The 19,374-nt window shown below is 41.0% G+C and overlaps 1 protein-coding gene and 1 long non-coding RNA gene across 7 annotated transcripts in view; one reads left to right on the top strand and one right to left on the bottom strand.

Moving 5' to 3' along the window:
• Nucleotides 1-19,374, top strand: part of Tp63 (tumor protein p63) — a 200,967-nt gene that overhangs the window by 36,510 nt on the left and 145,083 nt on the right. The gene's annotated exons all lie outside the window — the stretch shown is intronic.
• On the bottom strand, nt 1,294-18,240 carry LOC126512307 (uncharacterized). 2 transcript variants are annotated; one of them, XR_007595001.1, is made up of 4 exons: nt 18,090-18,240; nt 6,788-8,678; nt 5,656-5,790; nt 1,294-4,015 (listed from the first exon to the last, which is right to left on the bottom strand). It is a non-coding gene; the product is annotated as an uncharacterized lncRNA (long non-coding RNA). The 2 variants fall into 2 exon arrangements; XR_007595002.1 differs by lacking the exon at nt 6,788-8,678.

Genomic DNA, 19,374 nt, shown 5'->3' with positions numbered 1-19,374 from the left:
AGTAAGATCTTCTCATTCACCTCATCCTCAAAGGGCAAAAGGAAGAATCAAGCAGCAAATATGTCAGTGTTTCCCCCACCTTCCTAACGCTGCAGCTCCTTAATACAGTTTCTCATGTTGTCGTGACCACCTACCTTCATAACTGCAATGTTGCTGCTGTTAGGAATCCTATTGTAAATCTCTGCTATGCAGATGGCCTAAGGCAATCCTAGTGAAAGGGTCACTAGAGCCCCTATGGGGTCATGACCCAGCCTGGCAGTAGAAAGACTACCTGGGAGAGGAAGAGGAAGGACGAGGGCAGAGCAGCATACCCAGTGCCCTGGCACTGCCCTCAGCTATGCTGGCTCCTTGCATATCCATCCTGAGTTTCTGATCCTACAAAATGAAGAGAGAGAAGTTTTTTCAACTGTTTGAATTTTTGAGAAAGAACAAGGAAAGACAATGCTTGGCTAGGACTCATGAATATAGGAAAGGAACGGAAGGCAGGAGACGTGTGCTCTGAGTTCCATACCAGGCGTCACCTCCATGGTCCTTATGTATATATTTGTCTTTGGTATTTCTATTGCTGAGAAGACACACCATAACCACGGCAAACATTTCATTGTGGGGCTCCGTTACAGTTTCAGGTTCAGTCCGTCTTTATCATGGCGGGAGGCACAGTGGAGCACAGGCAGATGTGGTGCTGGAGTAGCTGAGAGTCCTTCATCTTGCAGGCAATAAGAAGTCAACTGATTGTCACGCTGAATGAAGCTTGAGAAAAAGACCTTAAAGCCCACCCCACAATGACACACTTTTTCCAACAAGGCCACACCTCCTTATAGTACCACTCCCCTTGGGGGCCATTTTCTTTCAAATCACTACAATATTAAATATTTCTATTAAAAATAGAAAATAAATATTATATAATATATATGTGTCTGGCAAAGTGGATATCATTGCCATCAATGAGCCCTGACTTACCTCCCCTACATGGTCTACATGTTTCAGTATGACTCTACCCATGGCAAGTTCAATGTCACTGTCAAGGAGGAGGATGGAAAGCTTGTCATCAGTGGGAAGACCATCACCATCATCCAGGAGGGAGATCCCTCCAACTTCAAATGAAGTGATGCTATTGCTGAGTATTTCTTGGAGTCTATTGGTATCCTCACCACCATAAAGAAGACCAGGGCACTTGAAGGGTGGAAGCAAAAGTGTCATCATCTCTGCCCCTTCTGCTGATACCCCATGTTTGTGATGGGTGTGGACCACAGAAAGTATGACAACTCACTCAAGATTGTCATCCATGCTGCCTGTAGCAGCAACTGCTTACACCCCCCTCCACCTCTCCCACCCCTCACCATCCACCCTCTGGGCCAAGGTCATCCATGACAGCTTCGTGGAAGAACTCATGACAATAGTCCATGCCATCACTGCCACTCAGAAGACTGTGGACTGCTCCTCTAGGAAGCTGTGGTATGATGGGCATGGGGCTACCCAGAACATCATCCTCATAGCCACTGGTGCTGCTGAGACTGTGATCAAGGTCAGCCCAGAGCTGAAAGGGAAGCTCACGGGCATGGCCTTCCACGCTGCTACCCCCAATGTGTCGGTCATAGATCTGATATGTCACAACCGGGAGAAAGCTGCCAAGTAGGGTGTCATCAAGAAGGTGCTGAAGCTGGCATTCAAGGATCCACTAAAGAACATCGTGAGCTACCATCTTGAGCTACACTGAAGACAAGGTTGTCTCCTGTGACTTTAAACAGTGGCTCCCGCTCTTTCACCTTTGATGCTGGGGCTGGCATTGCTCTCAGTGACCACTTCGTAAAGCTCACTTCCTGGCATGACAATGATTATGGTTAGAGCAACAGGGTGGTGAACCTCATGGCCTACATGACCTCCGGGGAGTAAGAAGCCCTGGGCCACCCACCCCAGTAAGAACACGAAAGCAAGAAAAAGGCCCTTCTGATTCAGCCTCTGACAATGGGCATCTCCCCTCACAGTTTTCATCTCAGACCCCCAGAAGAAAGCAAGGTGCTTAGGGAGTGCTGTTCTCTTAAACACCATCAATAAAGTTCATCGAACCCCCCCCCACACACCCAAAAAGAAAAGAAAAGAAAAGAAACAAAAGATCAGAAGAATAGTATTTCAGGAGGTACTTTAGATTTAAGAAAGTTTCACTAAAAGCAAAGCTCCCAGCAGAGCCTGTTCAACTCCCCTCGCTCACACTTGCATGTTGGTGATGAGTAACTTGAGACCAAGAAGAGGGGATATAATTCAAGCCAATCTCCCACTGTCAGGTCACAGACTTCAGAACTGCCCTGGGTGAATGTGAGTAGAGGGTGTGATCATCCCTAAGATCTGGCAGATTTATTCCTGGGCTTTGATGCCTGGGGAAGGCTCCTCAGGCACCAACAGATGCTTCTTGCTTTAAAGAAGGCAGTTTCGAGGCACTCCTGACCCTGACTCTTTGGGTGACACCGCCCCTGTGCCTGGGAACAGCTGTTCTGTGTCCTCTGGCTCTGAAAGGACTTCCTGCCTCATTCTTTCAAAATTTAAGAGACCTTATCTGCTGTGCTCTGCTGCCGAGGCGAGATGTGGCTGCTGATAGGGTTCAACCCTTCAAAAGTTTATGGCCACTGGCCTTGGAAAGGAAACTGATGGAAAACTGATATCCAGGGAGCTGTAGGTATCTGTCCTCACCTGTCACGCCCTAGGACTTAGCCAGGAGCTCTGTGTTCTTCTGTGTAGGTGTGTGGAGAGAGATCCTCGGAGACTTCCGTTTCAGAGGTGTTTAGTTCTGACTGCTTATTAGAGAGGAAACTATTGCCTTGCACCTCCGACTCTCCCTTGTTTTAAGTGTCTCAAAACAGCGGAGCTATGCAGTGCCCCCTCACTTTAAACCACAGAAACTCAAGCGTCAAAGAGGATAACTGACTCCTGAAATCACAGCGCCAGGCATCTAACTTGATCAAAGCCACGCAGGGAGGTAATGCCAACCTGGTCTGCACCGAAAATTTCTTTATCTGAAGAATTTGTGATTCTGCCAATAATTCCTACAGTGTGTGTAAAACACATGCATGTCAGCCGGGCGGTGGTGGCACACGCCTTTAATCCCAGCATTCGGGAGGCAGAGGCAGGCGGATCTCTGTGAGTTCGAGGCCAGCTTGGTCTACAAGAGCTAGTTCCAGGACAGGCTCCAAAGCTACAAAGAAACCCTGTCTCGAAAAACCAAAAAAAAAAAAAATGCATGTCATAAGATCCCCAAATCGTATGCCCGCATATGCATCCCGAGAGCTGAGTTAAATTATATCTTCATCCTAGGTCTCAGATTGCTCATTTCTAACACAGGAGAGGGGGGCCAGGCAAGAGTCCTTCGCGGTATTCTACAGCTTGAATTTTCTTAAAATAAAATATTCCTCTAATGAAATTTTCATTAGCTGCATCAGGCAGAAAGGTGGCCACACATTTCCAAATGAGCGTTCAGTGGTGATTTCCTTTCATGCTGCTTGGTCACCATCTGTAAAAAGAAAGTATGCCTCCCATTGAGAAGGCCGAACATCTCCACTGTCGTCCCTGGTGTTTAGAACAGCAGCCACTTTCTGCCCTGCTATTGCTGTCCTCTGGAACTTTATTGCTGTTTGTTGTATAAACAAACCAATTTCTCAGTCAGGTATCAATCAGAACTGTGGACCATTGTACTGAGAACTGAACCGTTGGGCTAGATCATCACGTCATGTGCCAGAGATGTTCATATTCAAAACGTCACCGAGTGTGGGCTGTTCAGGGCCACATTAGTTAAAGAATGGACTAAAATGTAGAATCCCAGCTCTTACTTCTCCACCTCAGCTCCGTCTCTCTGTGTGCTGTTTGGATTGGTGTTGAAGGCAGCTGTGGTCTCAGGTTGGCAGCACTCATTCCAATGCTCATTCTCTCGTGGGTTTACAACTCCTGTGAGCTGGTCCTATTGAGACACCTTAACAAGCTCCCCTGGGGTCCTTCCTGCAAGAGCACCATCTTGTAGAAGATTCTCCTTAGGGACATCAATAAATAAAAAGTGATTTTAAAACATGGGTTTTGCTCTTTGATTATGTGCTTGTGTGTTTTCGTTCGCACGTTTGCATCCCCTTCTTTTTCCCCCTTTGTCCTTTCCTTTCCCTTCTTTGCCATTTATTTATTATTTATTTATTTCCTCCTTCTCATCTTTCTTTTCTTCCTCTTCCTCACCTTCCTTTCATTTTCAATAAAGATTTCACTTTGAAAAAGAGTGTGATATAACTTACCCCTACATAGTTACCTCTAACTAGACAGTAAAAATAGAATCTAAACTGGAGAGTCAGGCACAGCAGAAAACACCTAAAATCTCAGCTCAGTGGAGGCAGGGGCAGCAAAACAATTTGGAGACCATGTATGTAATAAGACCTCATCTCAAAATAGAATGAATTTTAAGAGGGGCTGGGCTAGGACTTGACTTTGGAGCAGCAGCCCTTTGTTTTAACTGAATTTAAATGGAAATACCTCTCAGTCTTCAATAACCCATCCCTTCCTCTTTTCATGCCCTTATTTCCCTCACTTTGTTTCATCTTAATCAGAGGGAGTAGCCCTTCCTTCCTTTAAGACAGATGTTATAGGTTAATCCTCCAACAAAGATATGACAGAGTAGTTACTGACATCTTTTTATTTGCTAGTGTGTATGTGGTGTGTGTGTGTGTGTGTGTGTGTGTGTGTGTGTGTGTGTGTGTGAATGGGTGGTATATATATGCTTGCTCACATATATGCATGTGAACATAGGAATGTCAAAGTACATGTTGGCATGTCAGAGGACAACCTTCAGGGTCTTCTTGCTGCTAACCCTGGTTAGCCGATCCATGAGCTTCTAGAAATTCTCCCGTCTCCACAATTCCCTTCTCATAGGAGGGTACTGGGACTAGAGATGTCTGTGCCACTGTGCCCAGCTTTTGTGGGTGCTCTGGCAATCTAAACTCAGGTCATCCAACTTGCCCAGCAAGCGCTTTTGTACACTAAGCCATCTCAATCAGCTCTAATGTCGTTACATTTTTAAAGCTTGATATGCCTGACTTCCCAAGCCAGCTGCACTCTTTAATGAGCTGTGAGACCATATACTGATTACTCCTTCATTTTCTGTATCTATAAAGAGGCTAATAATAAACCATGCTCTTTGAGGACTAAGCATTCTAATGTATGTGATGTTCTTAAAAGAGTATCAGAAATGTCATAAATTATATAAATATTGTTGTTTATAGCTCTGTATTTCTTTGTAATTATTTTTTACAATGTGATAAAGGTGTGCTGATTTTATTGAAATTATCACTTCAAGTAGTTCTTAGAAATATCTGAATAATTGATATTCCCTTGTTTACTTGGAGAACCATCTCGCTGTGGAATGTAAAGTAGTGCCTATTATTATGCGTGTCTCACATAAATTATATCGGAATAAAAAGGAATGACTGATACACCCTGTGATGGGTTAATTTTGATTACCAAACTGACTGGAATGAGAAATAGATTAGGCAAGCTTCCCTCTAGGTATGTCTGTGAGGGCATTTTTAGCAAGGATTGATTAAGAAGTCATGTTTGGTGGGCATCAGCATCTCCTAGGAGAGGTGCCCAGACACAGTAAAAGACCAAGCTCAACAGCACGGCCATGCTTACTCCACTTCCAGGACATAGTGATGTGAGCTTCACTGCTTCGTGATGCCACGTCCACCATTGGGGGCTGGCACCTCTGTGAGCCAAAACCAATCTTTCCTTCCTTCGGTTGGTTTCCTTGTCAGAGCAAGGAAAAGGCTGGAGAAGAAAAACACAGAATTCCGACTTAAGTACACATAAGCTCACTGAATACTGAGTAGTTGACTGTGGACACACAATAATGCAGTGGACAACACAGCCCCTGCGTACAGCAAACTCACTCTTTTGTGAATGAAAAGTCAGTTTTCCTGTCAGTCTTCACAAAACATAGTAAGGATCTTCCCTGGCCAAAGTGTGCACAGTTACTTCCTTATTTTAAGACTATAGCAACTCTGTGACGCTGCTCTTAGTTTTGAGATTTGCTTCACATCACAAAATTGATCAGTCACCTTCTACATGCAAGTATGACATCTGGTAAAATATTTTGTTAACTTTTGTACCCAATTTGAATTAAAAATCCAAATAAAAAGTTCATACATGGAGCTTGGCATGTAGCTGAGTGATAGAGCATGTCCTTTGTATGTATGGGGCTCTGGGTTCAATGACAAGCAGTAAAAAAGGTAGACACACCCTTACTGTTTTGGCATTGAACTTGGGGAGGCACCAAGAGGCATATTCAAATGGCTACAAAACACTGGGCTTTAATGCAAGAGTCATCAGATCATTACCAATGGTTCATTGTCTTTTTAAAGTGAAGATATTAAAAAGTTTAGAATGAGTAAACATTAGAAAAGTCAAACTTTCTTCTTTCTTGAGCTNCAACGTTTGTAAAACTGTAAACGTGGGTACTCTGATATCACTATATTCATACCTACTTTGATTTTCATTGAGTTGTTTCTGTATTAGAGAGAATTCGAATTCTTTCTTTGACCTAATAAGTATAAAGTCGGCCTTTTATTTAGATGTTAACACAGCATAGCTAACCAAACACCAGTTCTTAGTGATTTACACCAATGTTTACCAACTCAGACATTAGCTAATAAAGCTTAACTTCGTTAGCTCAGCTTCGGCTTGGTCTGTTTGAGAAACAAGGGTGATGTGTGCTGGTGCAGAACCGCCTGTCAGATGGCAGGGCTGTGTAGACGAATTGTCTCACCTTTTCAGCCGTCTTCACTCCTTAGCCTGTGTGGGACATTTGAAGTGTCTGCAGTGAGTCTGATAATTGGTGGATCAACACGTTGAACGACAACCGGAGATGAAATGCCTTCCCAGAGGCTCCTAAATATGATTCTTGGGATTTTCCTAATTGAGGTTGTTAAATCCTGCCAGGAAGGCAAGCTGTGCTGAGCGAGAAGAGCTTCACAATGGATTCCTGATGTGGCCCCGTGTGAAGTAACTCAAGTATTACGAAACACAGCGCCATTCTTTGGAGATGCAGTTCGCCTGGCCTTCATTCAATATCTTTCAGTGAGGCAGGCCAAGACACTGCCTCACTGGATTTTCACTTTGGCACTGCCTCCCAAGGACAAACTGTTGTCCCAGAATGGCACCTAATAGATAGAAATGCTCACTGCAAAGCCAACAGAGCATGAGCAGATCTCTAAGTGAAATGCAGTAACTCCAACATTAGATAGGTAGGTAGACAGATGCTATACAAGAATATGCCACTGACATTCAGGACCAAAGACTCATGGGTCTGGGTAACGTTGGCACAATAAGATGTCAACGTCTCTTTGTTTAGATGAAATCTTCCATCTTCATCTTGGAACTGATGTCCTGTACCAGAAAGAGGTGACACACAGAACTAGAAACAAGTAGCTAGATGTAGGGGCCCTCACTTGTTCTTTTTGTTTGTTTGTTTTCGAGACAGGGTTTCTCTGTAGCTTTGGAGCCTATCCTGGAACTAGCTCTTGTAGACCAGGCTGGCCTCGAACTCACAGAGATCCACCTGCCTCTCCCTCCCAAGTGCTGGAATTAAAGGCATGTACCATTACCGCCCAACGGGGCCTTCACTTTTTAAAGTCGAGATTGTGAGCTCCTTTACCTCCTCTGAATTTTCCAACAATTAACTTGGAGATGGTTAAGATAAGGGCAAATCATAGCATCCCATGCTGGGAATGTAGGAAGCTTTGGGCCATGCTAGCCTCGGCCAAATCTTGAAAATGAATATATTACAGAATTGATGTCAATAAAGAAGAATAATCAGATTATGAATAACTGCCAAGACCAGAAAATTTGCGAAAAACAAAATATTTTTAAAATAGAGATTAGAGTTCTGTTTATTAGCAAGACAAACTTGGGGACCATTATCTATTCACGTCTCTGATGATGGCAGTCAGAAAACAAAGCTTTTACAATTAATTAATTAAATCTACCTTTAATTCTCTCATGTTACCAGAGTATTGCTCCACCAGGTTTAATAAACTCCCTAGGACTCAGTTTCCCAAATAAAAACAAGAAGACTATTATATCCCCCTTATAATCAATGTCAATATTAAATGATCAAGTATTTATGAAGCATTCTGAGAGAGCCTAGGGTAAGTTTTAGTCAATGCTGTTGATAACTTTTCTTACTGCCCATTTATTATTTTTGCCATTCTTATTATATCACATTTCAAGAGAACCCTTGGCTTCAGACTTTTCTGTCTAGTTGGTGCTATTTAACAGTTACAAATACCAAAAGGGTTTATATAAGAAATTTCTGTTTAGCTGAACAATGGTGGTGCATGCCCTAATCCCAGCATTTGTGAGGTAGAGACAGGTGGGTGGATCTCTGTGAGTTTGAGGCGAGCCTGATATATAAAGCAAGTTCCAGGACAGCTAGGGCTACACAGAGAATCCCAGTCTCAGAAAAAGAAAAAAAGAAGAAGAAAGAATGAAAGCAAGAAAGGAAGAAAGGAAGGAAAGAGAAAGAAAGAAAGAAAGAAAGAAAGAAAGAAAGAAAGAAAGGAAGGAAGGAAGGAAGGAAGGAAGGAAGAGAAGGACAATTTGATTGTGTCGGGCTATAAAGAGTACTGAAATTCCTCTGTTGCGATTCTGGAGGGTCCCTGTGAATGAAAGGAAATTAAAATGGTCATGTAAGCAAAGCATATACAACATGAGTAAGATCCAAAGGCAAGCCTGACTGTATATTCAAAACCTTCTTTCAAGGGCCTAGAGGTGAGGATGGATGAAAGGTTTCGGGAACATGAGGGTTAGAAGTCCTTTTAAAGTTGAGTAGCCACTGGAGACCGAGGTAGAACTAATACACAAGGCCATGAAGAAGGTCTGGACCCACAGCTGCCCTTGGAACTCAGCCCTCCATTTCCAGGCTGAAGTCGTTTTAGATGGGTGAATCCTTGTTTTGTGCTCTGCTTTGTCCAAGGGGTGGCACATGTTGTTTCTAGGAGCGCTTCTTTTTTCCCCCCTAGTTTTTTCCCATTACTTCTTCGGGTAGATGAAGAGCTCCCATGCACAGTTTAACCTTAGCAAGTTGAATTTGTAGCTTTTCCACAGTCTGGATTTCCCAACAGCCAGTGCATGATCTCTTTTAGAGCATTGGATTAGCTCTGTGGGTGTTTTTGATATTGGACCTGCTAAATGGACCTCTTAGGGTTCTTGGTTCTGGAGTGAACTGCATCAGGGTGTAAGTCACCAAGCTCTTAGGTGACTTTTGCTGCTCTGGAAGTTTCTGGGGTGGGAGGGTTTACAAGTTTTCATCTAATGTGATACATCAGACATAAAAATCAGGGGATATTTATTGATAGTTATTGAGTGAGTCTCAACTTTGCGAAGGTTAATTTGAAGCCAACTTCTTTCTAAGCCTAATTGATTCAGATTTGAAGTCCTCAGGGCCCCTCTGGAAGTTTAGGGCTTTAAGTTTTTTGCTTTCTTGCTGTGGAAGATTATCTCCCTATTGTTTCTTGACTTGTTGGGGGAATGGAGCTCATTGGTAAATCACATCTTTCCCTATGCCTGAAATTCTTCTCTCCTTTGCAAACTAAGTCAGAGTCACTCAACCTGTTCTCTACCTGGGTCTCAAGGTTACCAGCCAAGGGTGTGGTGAGCAGGGCAGGTGGCCCAGGAAGAAAGGGTGTGTCTTTTGGTGGGGTGAGCTGCCAAGCATCAGGTTGCCATGACTGCTCTACAGTTTCTTATTTTATTGATTTTATTGCGCTCTACATTTTTCTCTGCTCCCCTTTCTTCCTCTCCCTTCCCCTTCTACCCTCTCCCATGGTCCCGAGCTACCAGTTTACTCAAGAGATCCTGTCTTTTTCTTCTTTTTATGAGATTAGATCCATGTATGTCTCTTCTAGGGTCTTCATTGTTGTCTAGGTTCTCTGGGATTGTGATTCGTAGGCTGGTTTTCTTTGCTTAATGTTTAAAAACCACTTATAAGTGAGTACATATGATAATTGTCTTTCTGGGTCTGGGTTACCTCACTCAATATGATGTTTTCTAGCTCCATCCGTTTGCCTGCAAATTTCAAGATATCATTATTTTTTCTGCTATGTAATACTCCATTGTGTAAATGTACCACATTTTCCTTACCCATTCTTCTGTCAAGGGGTATTTAGGTTGTTTCCAGGTTTTGGCTATAACAAACAATGCTGCTATAGACATAGTTGAGCGCATGTCCTTGTGGCATGATTGAGCAGCCTTTGGATGTATACCCAAAAGTGGTATTACTGGGTCTTGAGGAAGGCTTTTTCCAATTTTCTGAGAACTCACCATACTGATATCCAAAAGGGCTGTACCAGCTTACACTTCCACCAGCAACGCAGGAGTGTTTCCTTTACCCCACATCCTCTCTAGCATACGTTGTCATCAGTGTTTTTGGTCTTGGCCATTCTTACAGATGTAAAATGGAATCTCAGAGTTGTTTTGATTTGCATTTCTCTGATGGCTAAGGATGTTGAGCATTTCTTTAAGTGTCTTTCAGCTGTTTTAGATTCCTCTGTTGAGAGTTTTCTGTTTAGATTTGTACTCCATTTTTTATGGGATTACTTGTTCTTTTGATGACCAATTTCTTGAGTTCTTTGTATATGTTCGAGATGAGACCTCTGGAGGCATCACAATCCCTGACTACAAACTCTGCTACAGAGTTACAGTACTGAAAACAGCCTGGTAGTGGCATAAAAACAGACAGGAGAACCAATGGAACCTAATTAAAAACCTGGATATTAGTTCACACACTTTCCAACACCTGATTTTTGACAAAGAAGCAAAAAATATCAAATGGAAAAAAGAAAGCATATTTAACAAATGATGTTGACATAACTGTATATCAACATGTAGAAGACTGAAATAGATCCATATCTATCACCATGCACAAAACTCAAGTCCAAATGGATCAAAGACCTCAACATATACCCAGCCACACTGAACCTCAGAAGAGAAAGTGGGAAGTACACTTAAATGCCTTGGCATGGGAGACCCCTTCCTAAATATAACCCCAGTAGCACAGAAACTGAGAGAAACAATTAATAAATGGGACCTCCTGAAACTGAAACACTTTTGTAAAGCAAAGGACATGGTCAATAAGACAAAACGACAGACTACAGAATGGGAAAATATCTACTCTACAGTTTTTAACAAGGAAATGAATCAAGATGGAGGAGAAAAGACTTGGACCTGACTCTTATCTTCATCATTTGAAAGCTAATTTTAGGGAATAATAATACTTTCCAATGCTCTCTTCAAATTAAATGACTGAAACAAATTCTCCGTTGGAGTATTTCTAACAGTATTAGAAATGAAGCATATTAAAGAAGAACAAGAAATTAGAGCATAGGCCATCTACAGTCAGTGAGTGCTAGACATGGTACTTCATACATGTTCTCACATCCCTTCCTTTTTATCTATGGGTGGTAGCATCATCTGGACATAATACTTCATACATGTTCTCATGCATTCCTTTCTATCTACGGGTGGCATCATCACTTCACTTTGTGGAGGGGAACACTGAATTTGGTGACCTTCCTCCCAGGCAGCAGTTGAGTACCACAGCAGAACTAGAACACCAGCTGACTCTAGCATCCATACCCTGCAGCCAGAAACCCGGGTCATTGGTGCTATTTTTTGGGGTCTCAGGCCGTATAAAAGATGATGCAAGTAACTGCTAGTGATATCAAAGCATGAATATAACAGGCATGGAAGAAGACCATGGAGGCAGAGATCTTTAAGATGTTCAATAAAAATGACTCTCAACGTTCAGGTGCTTTATGCTAACTGGGAGAATGACTGAACGGTACACCAACAGTGCACTCCAAATGTGTGTCTATCATTGCCAGGGCTCCTCGGAGGAATTTAGAGCCTTGCCATTGTATCTTCCCGGTAAAGAGAAGGAACCAGAAGCTCAGGAAGTTGCCATGACTGACTTATCCAGAGTCACATGACACGTTCTTAGACCAGCTGAAGCCAAAACACAAGTCACTTCCAAACTGGCCAACTGCTTATGCAATCTCACTTTGGCTTCTGAAAGGGGCTCACTGTGGTTAAATGGTGATTTTCAAGATCCCTAATAAACCTCACTCACTAAACAGTTCCTGACATCAACTTAAATATGAATTAAAGAGCCTCCCTGGTGTCTGTCCCAGAGGACGGTGCATTCACATATGGACCGCCAACCTCTAGGAAGCTGATGGCACTCACTAGCCAGATTTAACATTCGCTTCGGTCTAGTCCTCTGTGAAGGATGGGTGGTGGAAACTAAATGGTAAGCAAGACATTGTGTATCAGAGACATCATATACATATGGCCAGTACTTGATGGAAGACATTTATCTGGATGAATGTAATCTAAGGTGGAAAAGTGTGTGTGTGTGTGTGTGTGTGTGTGTGTGCGTGCGTGCGTGCGTGCGTGCGTGTGTGTGTGTGCTTATAAGAGGCTGCCTGTGTGTGTTCTCTTCAGAATTAAAGAGGTGTGCTAAGGTCATACGGATTCACGCCATTTTCCATCCAAGAATGTTCTTTTTCCTTGCTCTCCACATAATATTGAATTACCCTTTCAACTTTCAATTCCCTCTGCTTCCCTTGTGAAGCCACCCATAGCTTACAAAGTAGTTTCCGCAGCTTTCCAGACAGCCTAGCACTCAGATAACATCTACTTACTGTTCAGAGCTCAGTTTAAATGTCACCATCTCTGGGAAACACACTTTGATATGAGGCTTAGTCCCCTAATACATGCTGTCATTGTCCCTTCTAGTCTTTCCTCCACGCACTTGTCACAGTTCCCTGATGGTAATTGCAGTGCTTGACTGAAGTGAAATCAGTCTCCCTCAAGTTGAAGGGAAGACAGGACTCTTTGTCCACGCTTGCCTCGCTCAGGGTCTAGAGGAGCCCTGCTCACGAAGCGGATCTCGGGTAGAGTCTCGGACTGCACGAGCAGCTGTCACTGTGTGCTGTGTACAATTCTCCCCCTGCTGAAACGTCTGGTGAATTTAGTTCCTTTACAGTTTAGTCAACTGTTGGCAGAGTGGAAGTGTTAAAAGAGAGTTCAGATAAGTGAAAAGTGTAAAATCTCTCACCCGTGGAGTTTGTAAATTCTAATAAATCCAGTCAGCCAGCTAGAAAGATTCCTATTTTCTTATCACTTCTTTCTCCTAGAGAGACAGGATAAAAATTCACAGAAGGGCAGTGCTCCATATTTATAAAATGCTGTGACTTTGAAATGATGTCTGCTCAGTTGTATGACTTCCCTCAAGTGTTGTCCAGAGATGCATAATATTTCTCTACCTGCTGGCATTCTCCACTCAATGTCTGGTGCAGAAATTTCAATACCCAAGCATTCTGGAAAGCTGGGAGAGATAGACCCAAGAGGTTGGAATTTCATGAGAACAAGTTGCTCACTCAGTGCCTTTTTCTAGACGGATCCTTCAGGAAACTTGAGTGTCTGCTTCCCCATGTATAAAATGGGTATAACAATAAAACCCACACATAGAATTAATAAAAATGTTAAATAACATAACAAGCAGTATTTAGATATATAGTATGTGTTAAGTTGGAGCAGAAATCAACAACAAAGAGGATTTTGTTGTCTTAGTTTCTCAATAATAGTTTTTCACAATAGCAGAATTTTTATGAATGAAGGGATTTGGGACTGGGGTATCACTCAGGGCAAAGACCATATCCACAGAAAGTGGGTTTAGTTCTAATATCCATAAATGGCCAGATAAACAAATGAGATAAAATGATACTATGGGTTTTTCAGAATTTGGAAGAAGAAAAGCAGAAACGATGCTATCAAACAGATTTTTAAGCCCCTACATATATTCGGGCACTATTTGTGTGCACTAATTAAAACTGTGCTGAATGTCAGACTTTTTTATACTTTTTAAATTGTATATCATGAAACCTTAACTTTTAATATAGATATGAAGACTACAAGAATGGTATAATCACTTCCGGTTAGATTCATATTTGTGGAAACAGCCATCCAGGCACAGCTGAGAAAGGGAAGAGGGTAAAGTAAGCAACGACTTCCTTTTATCATCGACACTGGAGCCTTGGACGTGGCCAGGGCTTCAATCTTCTTGAGGGGGAAAGGCAATGGTAATCTAGGCTGGGACAGCATTCCTTTTCTGTACTTGAGAGCTTTTGCTTCCAGGGAAATTTTACTAGGAAGCAGACAACTTAAACAACCATAACCCAGCTGTTGTTCACGGTGGGGTTGGATAAAGAAACACAGGTGAATTAGACAAGATGCCCTCTGAAGTCGACCTCGAGAACCCAGAAATTTGACTTTTGGCAAAAACATTTGAATTGTGTAGCAAAGCTTATGAGAAATACTGATGTTCCAAACCAAACTGTACACATGCTGATTCAGTAACCCTGGGATAAAGTCTTTGCACTGCTAAGAGTTGTAGCTCTCCAGGATGTTCTAATGGCAGAATTAAATAGTTATGCCCAGAAGAGTTAAATAATGTTGTCATTTCTCAAACACGTCCCTTCTTTCAGCTGTGTTAGAGAAACTTAAAGACTGATCATTTTAAGTTATAATTGGGAAAAATGACTAGAAATATTTGAACATACATGTAGATTTAAAAGAAATTTCTATGACACCAATTATTGGATTTAATAGAAATTGAAGCCTAGGTGTTTCTTCTTTAAAAAAAAAAATCAGTGTGGTAGGTGATACCTAACACATGTCTTTCTGATACATGGAATTGTCCCTTAGCTCATAGCTGCCCCTCTCACCAACCATGGGCGTGACTATCATTGCCATGTTAAATTAGAAACTGAAGTAGGTGGGACAAGATATGGAGTTCTTAAAACTCTGTTTAGTATATTATACAATTTTATGTTTGAAATTTGAAAAAAAGTGTGCTGATTTGACAAAGCTCGGGAGATGCCTTCTCTGGTGGGTATGCTAGAGATCCAAGGTATGGAGTCTTTTAACCAAGTGAAAGAAGAGATGACCATTTCAGACCTGAAACAGCATCACCTGTCCTCAGAAATGGGTCATGCGAGGAAGAACCATAGTTCTCCACTGTGGATGGGTGATGCAATTCTTTAGCAGAACCTGCTATACTTCAGAACAATGGAACAGCACAAATAAATACTAAGACTGAGCAACATTTGGTCCAGACAGATGCTGTAAAGACACCATCTTCTCCCACCTTGCCCACCCTACATCTTAGCTATTGAGAAAGTCTCCATGGCAAATTGGAATATTTCATGTGTGTTCTTCCCTCTAAATCCCTCCAACTTTATTCTACACATAATATGCATACAGCAAGACCATAATTAAAAGCATGAATTTGGCAATACACAAAAGGCTTAGGAACATGAGGGGACAAAGCATGCTATTGTGACCTCCGTCCTTAATTGTATCTTTCTGTTTTGTTTTGTTGTTGTTACTTGTTTATTTGTTTTGTTCTGAAGATGATTTCTATCTTTTGGCTATAGATTCTGTCTTCCCAGGTCAGTACCTACAAATCAGCCTATTTGGATCTTAGATCTTCCATAGCTTGCTAGATATAAAGGCAAACTTGCTATACATACTTTGCATTGGTATGGATCTTGGTTTATTGCTACAAATTTAAGATCAATTTTGTTATATATGTATATTTCTCTTCTTGATTAATGTATTGTGTTTGTGTAGCTCTTTTAAAAATGTAATGTATAATTTAAAAACATAGGTTAATAGTCATCTATAATAGTCAAATGTATAGTCTTGTAGTTAGGTTTTCTAGATATATAGAGATATATTTCAGTTAGATAGGTATTATTCAAATCTTTCAAAGACTATGTATATGTATTTAAAATGTTTTAAGAACATAGATTTTTTCATGACAACGAGACACATCTGCTCCGGGCAGCACCAATCTACTTCAAGAGGATGATGGGCACGGAAAAGGCTCCTTATGAAAGTTGTTAGCCATTTGGGCAAGAAACTGTTCTTGACTAGACTGTTTGGTGTTATGTTGTATGAAATGGACATGCAGGACCCACAGAGAAATGACTACTGGACTTGCCTAAAGGTGGGATGATCCTTCGGGGTTCCTGCTTCATGAGTCTCCCAGACATTCTGCAGGACACAGAAGAAAGTGACTGATAAACTGCCAATATAGGTGGAACTGTCTTTGAAATTTCCTGCTTCATGGAAAGGTCTGCCAGATAGTATGGGCCTGTAGGCTGAAGATGGATGCCTGCAACATTACAGAAGGCCTTTGGGTGACTGTCCAGGTAGCATGATGTCTCTGTCAATTCCAGAGTTTTAGATGTTGCTTACAATGCACTTCCTGTTTACTTGGGTAATATATCCTTCTGGGGTCTTTGATGGAGTTGAAGAATAGATAGTTATAGGTTCCTTAATTATAATAAAAGATAAAAGTAGACATAAATGTTTTAACTGTAATTCTTGCTTGATACCTGTTTTGTTATATGTAATTTAACTATATTAAATCTAAAACCTTTCTTTTTATTTAAGCAGAAAAGGGAAGGTGATGTGGGAGGTGATGTATGCTGTGAATATGTTTTATTGCCATTGGTTAATAAAGAAGCTGTTTTCAGGCCAATGGCTAAACAGAGTAAATCCAAGCTAAAAGAGGTATATAGAGAGAGTAGGCCGAGTCAGAGAGAAGCCATGTAGCCCCACCAGAGACAGATACTGGAAGGAAACTTGCTGGGAAGCCACAGCCATGTGACAATACACAGATTAACAGAAGCGTGTTAAATTAAGATGTAAGAGCTACCCAATAAGAAGTTAGAGCTAATAGGCCAAGCAGTGATTTACTTAATACAGTTTTACAACACAAACTGTAAAGCCAGAAGGCCACATGACATCAGCAGCCTTGAAAGATAAGGGCCAGACAGATGACTTGGAATAATAGTCTTTAACTGGGGAGTAGTTCTGACTCCAAACCCCTAATCCACAAATGGAAACCACAAATCACCCCTCCTCCAGAAGGAAGGATCTTCATTATATAGTTTTGTTTCCTCTCAGTGCACAAAGCCTACCCTTCAGGATGTCTGAGACTTGTTTTGTGTTTTGTTACAATTCGCCGAAATGTCTCTCTTGCCAGCTCTCTCACAGGACTTTAGCAATACATATGCAGATTAAACATTTAGCTTTGCTGATAATTATTATCAACACTGATTGCATTTTAGAATCATGTCATCCTAGTTAATAGCTATATCACATTAGCTAAAAATATAGGTTTTAAAAATAATAAATCATATCATTCAGGTGTTTTCAGCATTGTTATTTTCTTATTCCCTTTTTATAGTCTAGCTAGATGCCGGCACACATTGGATATCTGTAATGAGAGCATAGAAAAAAAGACACTGTTTCAATGTGTCACATACACACTTCCTGAACTTATCACTGTGATCATTTTAATCCTACATTTAATATTGTATTTATAGATTTATCTGAATATATTAAGCCAGTGTTCTATAATCAATATTTGAATTACAGTTTATGAGAGTAAAATCTATTTTGTTATTGTTAATACACCTATAATCATCTAAATACATATCTTTATTTCATTGTTTTAAAGACTTACCTTTGTAGATAAAATAATCCCAGAAACGTTTGCTATGTAAAGGATGAGAATGTATTTGTAGCTATAGAATAATGGCATCTTTGCTCTTTTACTTATCTCATTGCTTTTCATTAAGCAAAAATCAGATCATTATGCTAGAAAATGATTGCTTTTAAAACATATTATAAATATTAATATTAATACTTTAAGTACTAAAATCACTACCATACTAAAGTTAAAATCAGGAAGGAAAATTTAGAACCTGTATTTAAGACTTTTAAAATGGACTCGGTAAGCTCATGCTCAGATGAAATTGAATCTTAACTATTCTTTAATTCAGGTTTCAAATATTATTAGTGTTAGGTAAAAAAGAAAAATAAAGTTGTTTTCTGCTTAGCTTATTGAACTTTCCAGGCACAAGGAAACAAAACACACAAATGGCAACATCTACAAATAAACCCCAGAGTTCCATAAGGTACAATATACCTACACTCCATTCTGTGGGTTCTCGTTTTGTCGTCCTGGCTGTGTTGTGTTTTAGCCTGCGTCCGAGGCTTCCATTGCTGTTTTCCTTTCTTTCTCTTTGTTTTCTGGGCTGCCAAGTTGCTTTCCTGATCTGGATCAACAGATTGGGAAGGAGACTTAAAGCAGCCGTGACAATATCTAGTGCTTGGGGAGTGTTTACCAACACTGACTTCAAATGACTGTGTGCTATCTTTTTACTTCACATACGCGGAGCAAACATTCCTTCCTGCCAGTTGTAGTTGTCATGAGGACTATATCCACTTACAGAAAACAACCTGTTGTTTTGAACAAGAAAAGCACAATCTATCTTTTGAGTTCTTTCTGTTGTCAGCTAAAGCTTGATTTCTCTTGTTATTGGTCTTCCATCCGTATGCTTTGTTCTAAAACATAAACTCCAACAGCACACACTAGCACTCAGTTTGGTCAGTGAATTTCACCTCTGGCCCAAATAACACTAACTGGGGAGGCAAAACCCACACAGCCTTGCATGCCAGCGTTTCTAGTAAAGCTTATAAGAAACCCAGGAAATATGTTGGGTTATCACAGTAGACATGCCGTAGAAGGAGGCATGTGTAAGTGCGGCTTCTATAATTTTGATTAGAGGGATTTATTTTATGTGTTTGGCGGAAACACACACATGGCATATGTATGGAGTCCAGAGGAGAACTTGGGGAGCTTGGTTAATTGCTTCTCTTCTTCCACCATGTGGTATTTGGGGATTGAACTCAGGTCAACAGAGATAGTGTCAGGTGCCTTCGCCTGCTAAGCCATTTTACCAGCTCTGAAAGTGTGTTTGAATAGAACAAGCACAGTCTTAAACACCGTAAGTAAGCAATTTTAGAGTATCAATGTATTATTATATAGTTCCCACAGAAATCAATCTGCCCACACCCTCAGAATAAGTTACCATAATGTAACCATTTAGTTATGCAAATTTCATTTTTTCCACCTAAAATCCATTAGCTTGCTGCATAATGTATTTTATGGATTATTATATTAGCATTTACACTTATGTCAACAGAAACACATTTCTTATATATTTAAGGTAGTAGTTAACCTTGTCCTAATTAAAAACAAGAAAAACGTACATTATTTTTGAGGCAGAGTCTTGTTACACAGCTCAGGTTGGTCTTTACTTACCACCTTTTCCCTGAGCCTCCCAAGAGCAGCTATTACAAGTGTGTAGCGCCATGCTCCTTGTGTTAATTTGTCTACCTTTTAGAGTATATACAGGCTTGTATGCCTAGGGA

This window comes from Alexandromys fortis, unplaced genomic scaffold (genome assembly GCF_014885135.2).
Source record: "Alexandromys fortis isolate MF-2015 unplaced genomic scaffold, M_Fortis_MF-2015_v1.1 scaffold_100_3062768_6864082, whole genome shotgun sequence".
Lineage (NCBI taxonomy): Eukaryota > Metazoa > Chordata > Mammalia > Rodentia > Cricetidae > Alexandromys > Alexandromys fortis.
This window is presented reverse-complemented; position numbering and strand designations above follow the sequence as displayed.